The 17,921-nt window shown below is 40.5% G+C and overlaps 1 long non-coding RNA gene across 1 annotated transcript; it reads left to right on the top strand.

Moving 5' to 3' along the window:
* Positions 1-1,380: 1,380 nt before the first annotated feature.
* On the top strand, positions 1,381-6,901 carry LOC140226417 (uncharacterized). The gene is made up of 3 exons (XR_011900954.1): positions 1,381-1,565; positions 4,334-4,436; positions 5,498-6,901. It is a non-coding gene; the product is annotated as an uncharacterized lncRNA (long non-coding RNA).
* Positions 6,902-17,921: the final 11,020 nt, after the last annotated feature.

Raw genomic sequence — 17,921 nt, 5'->3', positions numbered from 1 at the left:
TTGGTGGTGGTGGATGTACAGTGTATATACATTATGTTTACATGGTATTTAGGTAGCTTTCGTAGATGTGCCACGTACCTTACTAGGGCTGTTCATCGAAGAAATAAACACAAAATCTACACAATATGTGGACTGCTCATAACAGAGGTTTGGTGTCAGTTTTCCATCAACTCAACGTGCCAGTGTCTCCTGCCATTGCCGCTGGGCAAGCTGTGGTTAATCATAATGAGGTAGGCCTGTTCCATAGGTTAAAGACACGATATGGTAAACTCACCGTTTGCAAAAATGTTAGCCACGTTACCCAGATGGGACCCACGGTGTACCTATATGTGCCATCTTGGATCTCCCATATGGGTCCCATGTAAATCTTGGGTGCAAATTCCTAGGGGCCCCATATATGCATACGCATGTGGGACCCATGGTGAAACCCCATCTGAAGCCCATATGGGGAACCCACATGGTGCCCACATATTTACCACATACATATACCAAGATGGGTCCCATTGGGACCCCATATGGGTCATTTTGGATTGCCCATATGGGTCCCATGTAAATCTGCAAAATACTAGGGGCTCCATATGGGCATACCCATGTGGGACCCATGATGAAACCCCACCAAAAGCCCATATAGGATAACCCACACAGTGCCCACATATTTACCACATACGTTGCCCAGATGGGTCCCACAAGGAACCCATATGTGTCATTCGGGATCGCCCATATGGGTCCCATGTAAATCTTAGGTGCAAAATCCTAGGGGCCCCATATGGGCATACCCATGTGGGACCCATGATGAAACCCCACACAAAGCCCATATGGGATAACCCACACAGTGCCCACATATTTACCACATACGTTGCCCAGATGGGTCCCACAAGGAACCCATATGTGTCATTTGGGATTGCCCATATGGGTCCCATGTAAATCTTGGGTGCAAAATCCTAGGGGCCCCATATGGGCATACCCATGTGGGACCCATGATGATTTCCCAGCTAAAGCCCATATGGGAAAACCCTCATAGTGCCCACATATTTACCACATACATTACCCACATGGGCCCCGGCGGGAACTCATATGGGTCCCGTGTAAATCTTGGGTGCAAAATCCTAGGGGTCCCATATGGGCATACCCATGTGGGACCCATATTCAAACCCATATTGGGCCCACATGCAACCCATATGGGCATGTTACCTGGGTTGTTATATCCGCAACCAATACACACAGTACGCTACACACGAAATTGCATATAATATGACTAAAATATGGAATCCACTTTTCAATTTCTCTGAAAAGTATTTGAATAATAACGATTACTCCAATTCTTTGAAGGTCGGTAAGGAAGCGGTTACAAAAATGTAACCGATTTCATCTCAGTTTCAGTCGGAGAAGAAGAAGGTTTTCCGTAGATGGAAATATCGCATAATTACGGTCGGAAGTCTCTACAAACTTGTCGTTTCGCAGCAGAGCACGTCGCTACAAAGAGCTACACCCAGGGAGGTGGGAAGAGACCCTAGCAGTGCCGGCTGGATAGTATGATGAGGTGCATATAGCATATCGTAGCCAAGGTATAGTCTTCTTCTAGACGCTGAATAGTACCGAACCGCTACCACTGATTTATGTGTCGAAATAAAGTGGCCGTTGGGGGTGGTCTTCAATATCCCGTCGCTCGTTGCAAATGGAAAATGGAAAAACGAATATCGAACCGATATCCTGTTTTCCATTTCCTATTTTATGAAATATTGAGAAAATAGGATTTTGAGTCATTTTCCGCCATTTCATAATAATGAAACACGGAAAACAGGATTTCAGAGCAAATCCATTATCCCGTGTTCCACTTTCAGTTGAAAATAGGATATCGATATTTTATTCATTTTCCCGTTGAAATAGCAGACGGGCGACGGGATTTCCACGCAATATTCGATTTTCCGTCACCAGTTGTCGACCGGTCACTGAATGGTACTTTAATACCCTGATTCTCCCCCCCCCCCCCTTAATTTCCAAAGCGAAAAAATACAGCCACAAACGGCACTTTGGGGACTGTAAAATGTCAAAATTTTCAAACTCGCTCGCTTCGCTCGCTCGCATTCAATTGTTATGCCATTCTCCTGATGTTGCATGCTGCCAGTAATTGCCAGCAGTTGTGCCCGGTGCGCCCCCCCCCCTTAATTTCCAAATCGAAAAATATAGCTACAAACGACAGTTTTGGGACTGTAAAAAGTCAAAATTTTCAAGCTCACTCGCTTTGTTATGCCATTCTCCTGATGTTGCTGCTAGTAACTGCCAGTAGTTTTCGCCCGGTGCGCCCCCCTTAATTTCCAAAGCGAAAAAAATACAGCCACAAACGACAGTTTGGGGGACTGTAAAATATCTAAATTTTCAAGCTCACTCGCTTCGCTCGCTCGCATTTAATCGTTATACCATTCTCCTGATGTTGCTACCAGTAATTGCCGGCAGTTGCGCCCGGTGTGCTCCCCCCCCCTTAATTTCCAAAGCGAAAAAATACAGCCACAAACAGCACCTTAGGGACTGTAAAATGTCAAAATTTTCAAACTCGCTCGCTTCGCTCGCTCGCATTTAATCGTTATGCCATTCTCCTGATGTTGCTGCCAGTAATTGCCAGCAGTTGTGCCCGGTGCGCCCCCACTTAATTTCCAAATCGAAAAATATAGCTACAAACGACAGTTTTGGGACTGTAAAAAGTCAAAATTTTCAAGCTCACTCGCTTAGCTCGCTCGCATTTAATCGTTATGCCATTCCCCTGATGTTGCTGCCAGTACCTGCCACAGTTGCACCCGGTGCGCCCCCCTTAATTTCCAAAGCGAAAAAATACAGCCACAAACGGCAGTTTTTGGACTGTAAAATTTCACAATTTTCAAGCTCGCTCGCTCCGCTCGCTCGCATTGAATCGCTATACCATTCTCCTGATGTTGCTGTCAGTGATTGACAGCAGTTGCGCCCGGTGCGGCCCCCCTTAATTTTCAAAGCAAAGAAGTATATCTACAAACGGCAGTTTTTAGACTGTAAAAGTATTATGTCAAAATTTTCAAGCTCGCTCGCTCCGCTCGCTCGCATTTAATCGCTATGCCATTCTCCTGATGTTGCTGCCAGTGATTGACAGCAGTTGCGCCCGGTGTGCCCCCCCTTAATTTCCAAAGCGAAGAATATAGCTACAAACTGTCAAAATTTTCAATGTAAAAATATTTCACCGTGGGAGGGGGAAACCCCTACCATACCCCCCCCCCCTCACTTGCTTCGCTCCCTCACGATCTCATAACCGCTCCCCCTATAAGATCAAATCCTGTCTCCGCCGGTGATAGGCCCAACTATTTAGTAGGCCTTCGCAATGATGTCGCACAGGCGGAGCAAGACCTGAAATACCACGATTTAGTCATTCAATAATATATTTTGAATATTTCATTTTCTATTGTTTTTTTTTTAAAGAAGAAAAAACAAAAATTTCACCAAAAGTGTGCGCCAGATCGCTGAATTTCAGGTTTGAAAATGCAAAATCTTCCTCGTGTGGGAGAGGGATACACCCCCCCCCCCTACACACCATCTCCCCGTTCGGTCGCTCCGCTCCCTCTCATATTATTTCAAAAACAAAAAATGTCTTCATACTTTTAAGGTCTGATTTTCCGCCGCAAGTCATCTGACAAGCAAAAAAAAAAAAAAGCAACAACAAGAACAAAAAGTCGTCATTATTTTTGCTGCCACTTTCCTCCCACTTTATATTTCATGCAAAAGAGTGGGACATCCGATCCCTGTAAAGTGTGCGTGTGGGGGGGGGGGCACCAAGCTTCCCCCCCCCCCCCCCCCCAAGGCTGCGCCGGTCCGGTTATGTATAGACGGGCTTGTAATCGTGGTGATGGTGACCATCCCCCCCCCCCCCCCCACTCCTCAGTACGGATTTACGCCGTTGCCATGACAATAAATTGTTAGACCTTTCTTGTGTCATAATGTTATCCATCAAAATTACTAATCTCACCACCTATATGATCGTTAGTTGAACACAACGTATCTCAGGTACTTATTAAAAAAAGCTTTTAGTTAACAAATATAAAAACACCAAACCATACCATACCAAACAAAGAAATGGTAGCCAGACATATAATTCCGCGGCAGTGATCCCTGCCATCGGACCATAATGTCAAGTCTTGTACAAATGGATTATGACGGATTAAATGCCTTCATTCCTCTGATCAAGCTAATTAACCCATTCTTCTGTTGCTTTTGATAAGGAAGTTGTGTAGTCTAGTTGTTCGGTCGAAAACCTTCTTGTTGATGTTATCATTATCATGATACTAATACATGTTCAAAAATGGCGAGTTTACAGGGTGAATATAACCATGGACCTACTAACGAATGGACTTTCAACGAAAGCTACCACTTTGGAGTATGACTACGAGATCCGCCGCCAACTGACTATGCGCATCTCAGTGAGTACATACAGGTGTCTCTAAAATGATGATTGAATAATCATGCATCCTCACTGACAAAAGAACTGCTTCCCTTATTCTGGTCTTATTTGGCTGCAAACTTCAGAACATGACTGATTTCGTTCCATTGGACTGGAAATTACCGATTCGCTCACTAGCGCTCACACATATGACTTTGCCTGATAGTAAGACAGAGATATCCCCTTGCCTTGCTATCTGTTTTTACTCTGGAAAAATGTGAGAAAAAGGTGGGATATGAGATAACAAGTCATGATCAATGTAATAGCTAAAAACTTAGCTATCCCTTCAAAAGTACCTGCATTTAGCTAATGAAAATGTCTGAGCGGTGATACATACCACAACTGCACATGCATTTTCCTTGATTTAAATCATTTGTTTTCTTCTTTGCATTTAGTTCATAGATTTTTCAAAGCTGCTTTGTGTTTTTTCCCCCAGCTTGTCTGCGGCGGATTTCATAAGATCAAAGCAGAGAAGAATGTTCAAAATGCTTTTGTGACAGTTTTTACAAAGACAAAGGCACGCATTAATTAAGGAAATGATGACCGTCCATGTGTACAATTTTATATATAGTAAGTCCATGATATAACATTTCATCAATTTTTCCACTTTCTATAGCTTAGAAAAAAAAAAGAAAAAATGTAAGTGGGCATATTTAAAATACTACATGATAACACAAGGTCCCTGGAACGTGTCGGACCCCCAATTTTATGTAATAAATGTGATGGGTAGAGCTTGGTTACATCCGGGCTTCTTTAGGAGGTATGGAAGTATCCTCCTTTACATTTCTTATTTATCGATATTAATTTTCTTAGGGAGGGAGGTTGCAAGAGATCAGGTGGCTGCAATAATGCTCTATTCTAAAGTTAAATCAACACTAAATACGTAAGATTCTGTACGAAAATTAGCAATTCTGTATACATTCAATATGATATGATATGATATTTGAATGAATAATATTTGTGTGTAGGCACTCGTTTCAAGCATTCTTGTTTGGGTTTAAACCACTTCTTATTTTCTCACACTGTGGTGCAAATGAGCAGCAGTTCATCGAAGACTTGACGTCCATCCAGAAGGAAGCTTGAATGGTATCCACCGAGTGTTCTGGTCTACCAAACGATGGCGCCTTTATGACATCTTTGAGCAGGCGATATATCCTAGGGGATTCGAATCCATTCCTAGAGGAACAAAGCAGTGTACCTCAACCCAGTCTGGTGAATACGATGATGACACGTTCTCACACTCAACTGGTCCAGGTGGAGTGATTACATCGACGTATACATCTACGACTTCATGATCTATTTCACCGTTCCTGCTTCCTGCAACAAGTAATATGTATGATCCTTTGTCTTCCTTTCGGACATCTTTGACTGTGAGAGTGACGGTCAACTCATCTCTGCTTACTGTTACTCTAAACCTTTCAGCCTGTCCAGTTTTTAAGCAATGTACGTCGACAAACCCTCCATTGCGATGGAATAAGCAGTCAAAATGCCCAGAATACATTTCGGAGTGATATTCTGAATAATTGGTTCGAAGTGAGGTGAGAAAAATTATGTCATTGTCCGTTCCCTCACAGATGCTGTAGACCTTGACTGAAGCTGCTAGATGGCAGGACAAAACCAATGTCACCAAGAGGTGTACACTAGTTTTCTTGACGAAAGACATTTCCACACTTTTCCCAAAATGGTGCAAAATACCCTTAGGTAGTTTAGTTCCAGTAGATTTGTACGATAAACTCACAGACCACAGGTGATTCAAGCATTGGTAGAAAGCAAAGGTTCAGTATGTATCATTAACAAGGCGAGCACGTGTGACGTCAGAGTTAAAGTCATGACCACGTGACCTCACAGGGTGAGATGATGTCACTGATCTCTGCTCTTTGCCTGGATTGGTAACCAAGTTTCACTGAGTGAAGCTCAAAAGGTTTACAGGTAAAAGGGTGCGAAAAACATTGTAGGCGGTCGTAGGAGGGAGCTGCCATTGTTGTCATAGACGCTTGCCTTGCCTGACATTGTGCAGTCATTGAACAATAGATGGCAGCACACGATTATTTCCTCTCCATTTATTCCCATACTCGTACGTCACCTATCCAGTTCAAAGTAGAGATTATTTGTGAAGTTCCATCATTGTTACCGATAACCTACCCATCTTTTTATATGCCGCCATACGAGTATCTGATTGGTCATTGTGAACGTGGCTCGTGTCAAACGATTGTTTTAAGACTCGAATTCATTGCTTCGGTAGGAGAAAATGCTCATTGGGTAATAGTATACTGTCAGTTGGAAAATTTAAGGGCAGTCGTCCGTCAAATATAATCTGTCCGTTAGAATTGTTGAAGTTGTGTCAGCGGAAATGAGATGATTTGCATACCTTTGACAATGGCGAACTTTATTACATTAAAACTAGAAAGCGCAGGAGCATGATGCAGTGTATTGTGTGTGTGTGTGTGTGTGTGTGTGTGTGTGTATTATCAGCAATACTAAACTGCACTCTTATTTCCTTTCGTATTAATGAAGTCAAATTTTAGTATTAGAAAACAGAGTGTCGTTTGTTTTTTGTATTTTGTTTTTTGTTTCTGTTTTGTTCTTGTTTATGTTTTGTTTGTTTGTTTGTTTGTTTGTTTTTTTTTTTTTTTTTGCTTAAAGGGGAAGGCTAGTAACTGATCAGTGGGAATCAATGGAAATGCTGGGAGATGATTGTTCCAATCCTTATGGGATTCATTCAAGAGTTCATTATATATCTATTGTTGTGTGAAAATGATTTGCCTCAGAACGGTCTCATATTCAAGTAATGTGCAGATTAATGCACCGTCACTGACCAGGGACGCTAAGCTGGAAGCATTAAACTGCACATTACTTGAATATGAGACCATTCTGAAGCAAATCATTTTCACACAACAATAGATATACAATGAACTCTTGAATGAATCCCATAAGGATTGGAACAATCATCTTCCAGCATTTCCACTGATTCCCACTGATCAGTTACTAGCCTTCCCCTTTAATCCTTTTGCTCAGGCTACGGTTACAACTGAGAGCGGCGACCGACCGATTTGTAGCCTGCTCGGTCGTCGCTGAAATTTTGGGACCGCCGAGAAGTTTGTGAAGTTGTCGAGCAGGCTGTAAAACCCCAGCGATGCCTGAGCGATGCCCTGTCGATATCCCGAGATATTCCCAAGTTCCCGTTTTAAATTAAACATTATTGTTAAAATTTTCTGCCTGTAATCGCCTTCTTTAAAGGTAGGGAATCCCATTTGCATGCCTTAAATGAAGAGTTGTATAAATACAGTGGTATGTTGAAGAGAGTATCATGTTAGAAACTCCCATAAAGTATTGAAAGTGGAAGGTAACATTTAGTACATTTTTATTGACCGTTAGATTTTGAATTGAATTTTTCTTCGGGGCTCACCGTAAATTCCAGTACATTACTAGGCTACCTTTGCAGACCCATGCACTGCATGTGTGTCCATCATGTATATTTTGTGAAGAATGTTCATCAAAACTTACAAACATTTCCATATACATTCTTGCCACACACTCTATATGTTATTACATCAGCTCTTATACTTTTAGATTTGAGTTTATATAGATAAAAATACAGAAGACTGCAACAAAAAGGCTTAAGTGTGGCTGACACACAGAACTACTGAGTAGTTGAGTTTTTTGCATTATTCAAATTGTAGATAACTGTTGACTTCCAAATTTCTCAGCAGTGGCCTAAACAATTCCCCTGAGGTTCATATTTAATGTTTTGCTGCATTTTGGGAGGTCTGTAAAAGGTATCCCCTACCTTTAAATTCACCATACTACACTTAAGTGGCACATCCCTTTGATAGGGAGACAAAGAGGATACTAAGCATACATCAGCAGCATCCAACAAGGCGAGTCATAATGGGAATGATATTTATTTAGTTGAACAGCTGCGCCACTAGATGTGTAGGAATTCGACAAACTCTGCTTGTTCTTCAGCATTTGTTTGTTTTTCTTTGCCACAAGTTTGCAAATATGATAAAGCTATACACCTGCTGATGTAAATGAATAGAACGAAGTCATGCGAACATCTAAAAGCGGTACGAAGCCTTGTAAGAAACATGTGCCTTCAAAATGTCTCATGCTTTTACTAGTCAGTGTCATTCGGCACAACCACGTTTTCAAAAAGGTAAAGGCAATGATGTCATAGATTCAAATGTCTAACACAATTTTTTTGTTTTTGTTTTTGAAAGAAAATGAATAAGTTTTCAAATTGTCGCCCCCTCCAAAAGAGAGACTGAGAAAGAAAGAAAAAATCAAATCAATCACAGACTTGTTTAGAAACCAAGAGGAGAGTTGTAAGGTGATAACTGGTATAGTTCAGACCTTATTGATGATATTTTTATCATAAATATCAGTTGTTTATTGATATTGATAGTTGATTAGCCAATTGTTTGTTATAGTGTAGTGTAGTATAGTGTGTGTTTTAGTGTTATAGTTATAGTTTGCTATACACTCTGAGAAATATAGGTTGAACTTTGCACGTTGTCACAATGGGAGCACCTTTACAAGTACAACTTTGCACCTTTCAAATCAGGGCCATTCGTCTGCAACTTTAAAGGTGCAAAGTTGATGCTATTTTCCTGACTGTGTATAGTTAGTTTCTACTTGATATTTGCTATAGTTAATAGTTCATATCTCATTTTTACTACTGTACAGTGCAGCTGGACGTTGGTTATTGATAGAGTAGTTAAAAGTTGAACTTTGATTGTTGACAAATTGATAGATGCTTACTCACGCATAGTTGGTAGTTTATATTAATTGATAGTTGATTGTTCATATGAGGTGCTTATTGATGGTTGATATTCAATACTTTTACTGCCCACCGTATAGAAATGTGATTTTTTACTCGCGTTCCATGCAATTTGCATCGCTTTGCACGTTCCCAGGTAACATGCCCATATGGGACCCATACGGGCATACTCCGGGCCACGTGGGCCATCTGGGTTAGGGTAAATCCCATATGTATCTAGCATCAGACCCATATGGGATAACCCATATGGGTTTTTAAATGGGACTGCCCATGTGGGTATCATAATGGAAATGAGCTGCGCAAACCCATCTGGGCAAGATTGTTAAATGCCCATATGGGTTACACATGTGAACAAAATGGGTAAACCCATCTGGGCAAGATATGTAAATACCCATATGGGTTTCATATGGGTACAAAATGGGAAAAGCTATCTGGGTAAAATATGCAATGCCCATATGCATTCCATATGGGAATCTACTGCGTGAATCCATATGGGTAATAATGTAAATATCCATATGGGCTTCATATGGGAATGAGCAGGGCATACCCATCTGGGTAAAATAAGTGAATGTCCATGTGGGTTTCGTGCGAGAAATAAATGGGCAAATCCATGTGGGTGAGATATGGAAATATCTATATGGGCTTCATATGGGAATAAGCTGGGGAAACCCATCTTGGTAAAATAAGTAAATGTCTATATGGGTTACACATGTGAAATAAATGGGCAAACCCATCTGGGTGAGATATGTAAATATCTATATGGGTTTCATATGGGAATGAGCTGGGCAAACCCATCTGGGTAAAATAAGTAAATGCCCATACGGGTTTCACATGGGAAATGAATAGGGAAACCATCTGGGCAGTACATGTAAGTGCCCATATGGACTCCAAATGGGAAGTAAATGGGTTAACCCACCTGTGTAATACATGTATCCTATATGCCTATACGGTCTCCATATGGGCATGGAATGAGCAAACCCATATGGATGAGATACCGATGCCCATATGCATACATATGGGATACAACTGGGCAAACCGATCTGTGTGAGATCTGTCAATATACATATGGGTTTCATGTGGATATGAAGTGGGCAAACCCAGCTGGGTTAGAGGTGAACATGATTATCTCTATGGGCAGCATATTGGAATGAACTGGGTAAACCCATCTGGGTAAGAGCTGAACATATCTATGTGGGTACCATATGGGAAAGAACTGGGCAAACTCATCTGGGTGACGGATGAACCTATCTGTGTGGGTACCATATGGGAATGAAGTTAGCAACTTGTGACCCATCTGGGTAAGAGCTGATCATATCTTTTTGGGAACCTTATAAGAAAAACCTAGGCAAACCCATCTGGGTAATAGATGAACATACCACTAGGTACCATATTAGAATGAACTGGGCAACTCATCTGGGCAAGAGATGAACATAATTATGTGGGTACCATATGGGAATGAACTGAGCAAAAATCTGGGTAGGAGATAAGCATATTTATGTGGTACCATGTTGGAATGAACTGGGCAAACCCATTTGAGTAAGAGCTGAACATATCTTCTTGGCTATACCATTTGGGAAAGAACTGGGCAAACCCATCTGGGTAATAGATTAACATATCTATGAGGGTATACCATATTATTGGAATGAACTGCGCAACCATGTCTGGGTAAGAGATGAACATATCTGTGTGGGTGTCATACGGGAATGAACTTGGTAAACCCATCTGGGTTAGAGATGGACATATCTATTTGGGTACGTTATGGGAATGAACTGGGCATGAGATTAACATACTTATGTGGGTGAAATATTGGAATGAACTGGGCAAACCCATTTGGGTAGGAGATGATGTGGGTACCATACTGGAATGAACTGGGCAAACCCATCTGGGTAAGAGATGAGCATAATCTATTTGGGTATCATATGGGAATGACCTGGGCAAACCCATCTCGGGAATAGATGTAAATGCTTATATGGGTTTCATATGGGGTCAACCTGGGTAGAACCATCTGGGTAAGATATACAAATGCCCATATGGGATTTACATGCAGCACAGGTTCAGGGAGAATTAGATGGCAACACCAACATTTCCAAAGGGCATTATTTTTGACAGAATTGTGCAATTTTCTTCAAACCTTACTAAACTGTTCTTTTCATATTGCTGCATTCACCCAATCAACACGTATAGTTTAGGTATTATTCCCCTTACAGAAGCTGTTAAAAATATCTCACGATTTCTAGCTTTTACGCTTGTTTATCAAGTAATATTATGAATGCCTATATCCAGCTGAGGGACGCAAGTCAACAGATATCAATTAGAACAATGCACAAATACACTGTATATTCACTTTGAATAAGATACTTGATCTATTGACTACATACATTCAAGAGTGAATTGGGGGAATAACACCTCTCTATGTGTAGGTCATTGGTGGTGGTGGATGTACAGTGTATATACATTATGTTTACATGGTATTTAGGTAGCTTTCGTAGATGTGCCACGTACCTTACTAGGGCTGTTCATCGAAGAAATAAACACAAAATCTACACAATATGTGGACTGCTCATAACAGAGGTTTGGTGTCAGTTTTCCATCAACTCAACGTGCCAGTGTCTCCTGCCATTGCCGCTGGGCAAGCTGTGGTTAATCATAATGAGGTAGGCCTGTTCCATAGGTTAAAGACACGATATGGTAAACTCACCGTTTGCAAAAATGTTAGCCACGTTACCCAGATGGGACCCACGGTGTACCTATATGTGCCATCTTGGATCTCCCATATGGGTCCCATGTAAATCTTGGGTGCAAATTCCTAGGGGCCCCATATATGCATACGCATGTGGGACCCATGGTGAAACCCCATCTGAAGCCCATATGGGGAACCCACATGGTGCCCACATATTTACCACATACATATACCAAGATGGGTCCCATTGGGACCCCATATGGGTCATTTTGGATTGCCCATATGGGTCCCATGTAAATCTGCAAAATACTAGGGGCTCCATGGGCATACCCATGTGGGACCCATGATGAAACCCCACCAAAAGCCCATATAGGATAACCCACACAGTGCCCACATATTTACCACATACGTTGCCCAGATGGGTCCCACAAGGAACCCATATGTGTCATTCGGGATCGCCCATATGGGTCCCATGTAAATCTTAGGTGCAAAATCCTAGGGGCCCCATATGGGCATACCCATGTGGGACCCATGATGAAACCCCACACAAAGCCCATATGGGATAACCCACACAGTGCCCACATATTTACCACATACGTTGCCCAGATGGGTCCCACAAGGAACCCATATGTGTCATTTGGGATTGCCCATATGGGTCCCATGTAAATCTTGGGTGCAAAATCCTAGGGGCCCCATATGGGCATACCCATGTGGGACCCATGATGATTTCCCAGCTAAAGCCCATATGGGAAAACCCTCATAGTGCCCACATATTTACCACATACATTACCCACATGGGCCCCGGCGGGAACTCATATGGGTCCCGTGTAAATCTTGGGTGCAAAATCCTAGGGGTCCCATATGGGCATACCCATGTGGGACCCATATTCAAACCCATGTTGGGCCCACATGCAACCCATATGGGCATGTTACCTGGGTTGTTATATCCGCAACCAATACACACAGTACGCTACACACGAAATTGCATATAATATGACTAAAATATGGAATCCACTTTTCAATTTCTCTGAAAAGTATTTGAATAATAACGATTACTCCAATTCTTTGAAGGTCGGTAAGGAAGCGGTTACAAAAATGTAACCGATTCCTAACTATTTGTTGTAAAGAACAAGAGGAATGGCGGGGGGGGGGGGGTAGTTTTGCTGCCATTCGCGTCACCGTATTTTTTTAAATACTGCAAGATATTGCAATAACGAATAAATGTCTTGAATCACAAATATCACTCAATTATTTAGATGTTTGTTGGGGCGTCTGCCTCTTCGGGATGAGGCCCGTAAATACTTTCTTTTTTTGCACACTATATTCAAAACTTCATTATGTATTGAAAGAAGTGGTGATGATGGTACTGTATATGAAAGCTTTAATTTCTGCTAATATGTAATATACCAAAATGAATTAGGAGGGATATCATTGAGATCAATAATTATTTGAATAAAAAAAAAAAATTAAATAAACTTATTTGTTGCGACGTTTCACCAGTTATCACTATTGGCTTTATGACGCTCCCGTTGACGAGACGGCCCTAATACAGTGCGACAATCACGACAGTGTGCGGAGCCGCTAGTGGAGCGCACTGGACCTTGTTTAGCGCGGGAAAAACGGCTTGGAATCCTGCGAACGGCCGGGCCCCACGTGTGTGACAATTTTGAAGCAGATTCCTCCTTTATAATACAGTGGTGGGTCTTTCCACTCGTGGCTCCCCTAACGCCTCTTTCAAGCCATTTGGATTCTCCATCCAGGGTGATCACCTCCTTGGTGTTTTTAATAATAAGAATGTTCGCTTCAGTTGATGTGCGTGTAGACTGCTGAATCTGGGATACTCTCAGAACTGCTAGGCCTTCGGTGTTTTTGTCATGCGAGCTCGCAGTGATTGTTGAGTCTTCCTCACCTAGAAATCGTTGCAGCCCTCCTGGGAACATCGAATGTTGTACACCAAGAATCTCTGCTTTCGTATGGGTCTCGGTCCTTGACATATACATAAATCCTGTCTTAAGGTGTTAGGAGGTTTGAGACAGTGGTGATGCTCACTTTCTGGAATAATCACTTGATCTTGTCTGACAGGTACACGTAGTGGATAGTGGTGGTGAATTTTTCGTCCGTGTACACCGTGTGTCTAACCAATGTTTTTGCTAGGTTGCTCCGGACCGTCAGCTTTCAAGAATGCCCCGTCAGTGTACCCACATCCGGCTTAGGCGTTTTGAGGTTAGTCTTCTCCTTTGGACCTCCGAAGAACAATAGACTATTGTACGTGACTGCCCTGTGGAAGAGGGTTCTGATTACAGCAAGTTTAGGAATCAAGGGGTGATGTGATCGGACATTTAGGTACCATACCTTGGTACGGGAGCGTCATTCGCCTGAAGAAGCCAATAGCCCAATTGGCACATCATCGCAACAAGTGAGTATTCAGTCCTTTGATTCAATTTGTTATCGTTCCTATACTTCAACTGGATGAATGATAGGAAACAATATCATCAAGAAATTATTCAAAATTATCTAAGCGGAGACAACTCCAGTGCAATAGTCCAGTGCAATAGTCTCATCATTTTGCTGACGGAATTCTTTATATTCATAATTTTATACAACAATACATAATTGTGCTTCAAATTTAAAGATAGTTAAAGCTCGGATTTACCCTCCATATAAATGCCTATTATGATATTACTTAACGACTTTTGATATCAGAAATATTTGCTGAAAAAGAATTATAGGTACATGATAATGTAGTCAATTATGTGTCTCTGTCCCGTGCAGCTTATCGATTTTCATTAACTGTTTGATGCATATCAATATTGAATGCTTTATTAATTGAAAATTTCATGGAACTAAACTTAGGAGTTGGAAATCGAAAACACCCCCATACTGAAAGGAGTTGAAAACTCGTGAAACTTAACGAAAAGTAAGCAACTGAGTAACATGTATGGATTGAGCATGAAATCAATGGATATTAATGTACACTGAATTAAAGAAAAGGCGATAAAGAAGGGTGGAAAACCCATATTCAGTGAGTATGATCAAGATGATCAGGCTCTAGTTGTATCAATGCATTTCCGTATTGTAAATGTGAAGTAATTGTTATTTTGAAGGCCTTAGAATGTGTAAATGTAATAAGATGTAAGACAGTACAGTGCAGACAGGACAAGTACAGTATATTTCTTTTAGAGCGACAATTGAAGACCTGAATATAAGAACGACCCAAGTCCATTATTTTTTTTTTTTTGGCCAAATTCAGTTTGACATGGGGAATTGTAGCTTAAACATGGACTCATCTAGTATATAATTATAATGATAACTCCTAATTACCCCCGGAGATGCCTAAAATGCATGTGTGAAATCTTATATGAATGCAAAATTTTTTACATTCATAAGTGTGACCCTGCACCACAAAACAAACAAAAAGTCGCCAGACATGAAATTCTAGTTAAGAGCATATTCTGAAAGAGCAGACTGTAAGCATTAACATGATGTATAACTCATATAAAATGGACTCCTCTAACCTATCTAAATATTGGAAAGAAAGCACACACTCACAAAAAGTGTGAACTGAGAAAAGAGACTCTGAAGTACAGTGTCTATTCAAGCGCTTAATCTTTACCAAGCCATGCGGACTGTGCGATGAATGGGACAGACAAAAAAAGGATGTAAACCACTGCAGTTACAACAATGAAGGGATGATCAGATCAAAGTGAAGTTGAGCATGCCTATTAACACACTATATCCTTAATTAATGCCAACTTTCCAAGCAGCAGCAACATCCTTTCAAAAGTTATAGGAGTTGAAAGTGGAGAGTGTGAACAAGGTTTTTATAAGAAATGAAAAGAGGACTTTAAAGACACACTTAATCACACTATTCTGAAAAAAAAATGTCCGAGATATACTGCTAGAAAACACACTTTCCTGCCCATTTTATGATCCCAAATTTTAGCATAACGTAGAAGAAGACTTGCTCTTCCAGAAAATATGAAAAGTTCAAGATCGGCTCGGTTGACCAATTTCACCTATTTTCACTCTTCAAGCAAAATCAGTGTGAGCAACTTTTTGTTCGTTTTGTGATGCACAATCGCATATTATAGCGCCCTCTCTCATCGCTTCTCTCATCTCAAATAGCAGCCCATCCTGTATAATAAGAACGAACCAAATGGCCTCTCCACAATTATGTAAATGTAAATGTTAATTGTCATAATAATGTATGTTCTAATACTGTATCTACAATGTTGCCTTCCCATGACAGTTAAATAGAATATTATTGGACAAATAAAAAAGAGTTTTTTTTTTTTTTTTTAAGTTTACTCGAAATGGCCTTCCATGGACTTGGGTCGTTCTTATATTGAGATACTCAATTACGTTATAGCAAATGCATGAATTCAATCTCAAGGTGTCTCATAGTAAAGAATGGAATGCTCAAAGAGGATTTTATGAAAACTTCTAACATTGAAGCAAAATCAATTATAGCCCTCATGTGTGGCACATTAGCACAAAATAATGCATAAAATATCCTGGATACAACAACAAAACGCAACACTACTCGACACGGAATACAGCCAGTCTATTTCCCATGCCCAAGAAAAACTGATAAGCCTTTCTTGTATCATGATGTTATCCATCACAACCACTAATATTACCACTATATGATCGCCAGTTGGACAAAGCGTATCTCATGTCCCTTTTTTTAAAAGAAAGGGCTCTCACTTCAGAAATATAAAAACATGAAACCGTGTCATTCCCCAAAAATGGTAGCCAGACATGTGATACCGCTGTGACCCCTGGCCATCGGGCCACAGCTAATGTCGAGCCTAATACAAATTGATTATGGCGGATTAAATGGCTTCATTTCTCTGATCAAGCTAATCAACCCATTCTTCAATTCAATTTAATTCAATTTGATTCGAGTTTATTGTCCGTTTCTGGAAATTTGATTTGTCCGCATGCATACAAGTTTCATCGATACATACATATGACAGAGCACACGTTTAACATTGATCCAGAGACATGAAAGACACACAAGAGATATACAGAAATACAATGCCAGTGTAATTGTCAGAAATACAATGTCAATGTAATTGTCAGAAATACAATGTCAATGTAATTGTCAGAAATACATAACATTACAGAAATACGAATCTGTGTGAGTCAACGTTGTTTTGGATGTGGTGGGCATGTAACATAATCACAGGTGTAAATATGTCTCTGATTAATAATAACTATATAAGAGTTGTAAACAATATAAATTAATGCATCTTTATGTCTAGATAAATGATTGTATAAGAATTTCAGTGGCTATAATTATACGTGTGTGTTTGTGCGTGTATATGTGTATGTGTGCTAACGTACACAAATGTAAGTCTATGTGTTTTTGACAAAACCGTATATCACACCACGGTCATAATCATTCTTCTCCTGATTGAATATTTTCACTTGACTTTAACCTTTGACCTTTTCCCTAATAGTCCGGAACTTGTCCTGAGAAGTCATTGTCCAAAGATAAAATATAATATTGAGTTTGAAACATATAAAAAAAAAAAAAAACCCACACAAACATTGGGGCATTACATAAATCTGAATCTGAAATATTATTTTCAAAATGTAACCTTTGACCTTTGACCTTTAACCTTGAGCATACACAATCCCACCCCTCCCCCCCCAAAAAAAAAAAAAATAATAAAAGATTGACACAGCTTTGTCTAGCCATACATATACATATTTCTGAAATACGATACAAATTCGATAATTGTAACTCAAAAAACTACAAAAGCAAAATACCTTATTACAATCTCTTGCTTTTAACAAGGTAGTTGTAGTCTACCTGTTGGGACGGAAACCAACTTGTTGATATTATAATAATCAGGATAAATACATGTACATGTTCAAAATAGTAAGATGACTGGCTGAATATATTTCCTCAAAGTATACACAGTTTTTATCTTCGAACAGAGAAACAAAAAATATGAGTGTACATGTTTAAAACGGTTCTAGGACTGCTCCCCCGG

The sequence above is a fragment of the Diadema setosum genome, chromosome 3 (genome assembly GCF_964275005.1).
Source record: "Diadema setosum chromosome 3, eeDiaSeto1, whole genome shotgun sequence".
In the NCBI taxonomy this organism is placed as follows: domain Eukaryota; kingdom Metazoa; phylum Echinodermata; class Echinoidea; order Diadematoida; family Diadematidae; genus Diadema; species Diadema setosum.
The sequence above is the reverse complement of the archived record's forward strand: the minus strand, read 5'-3'. Positions and strand labels throughout refer to the sequence as shown.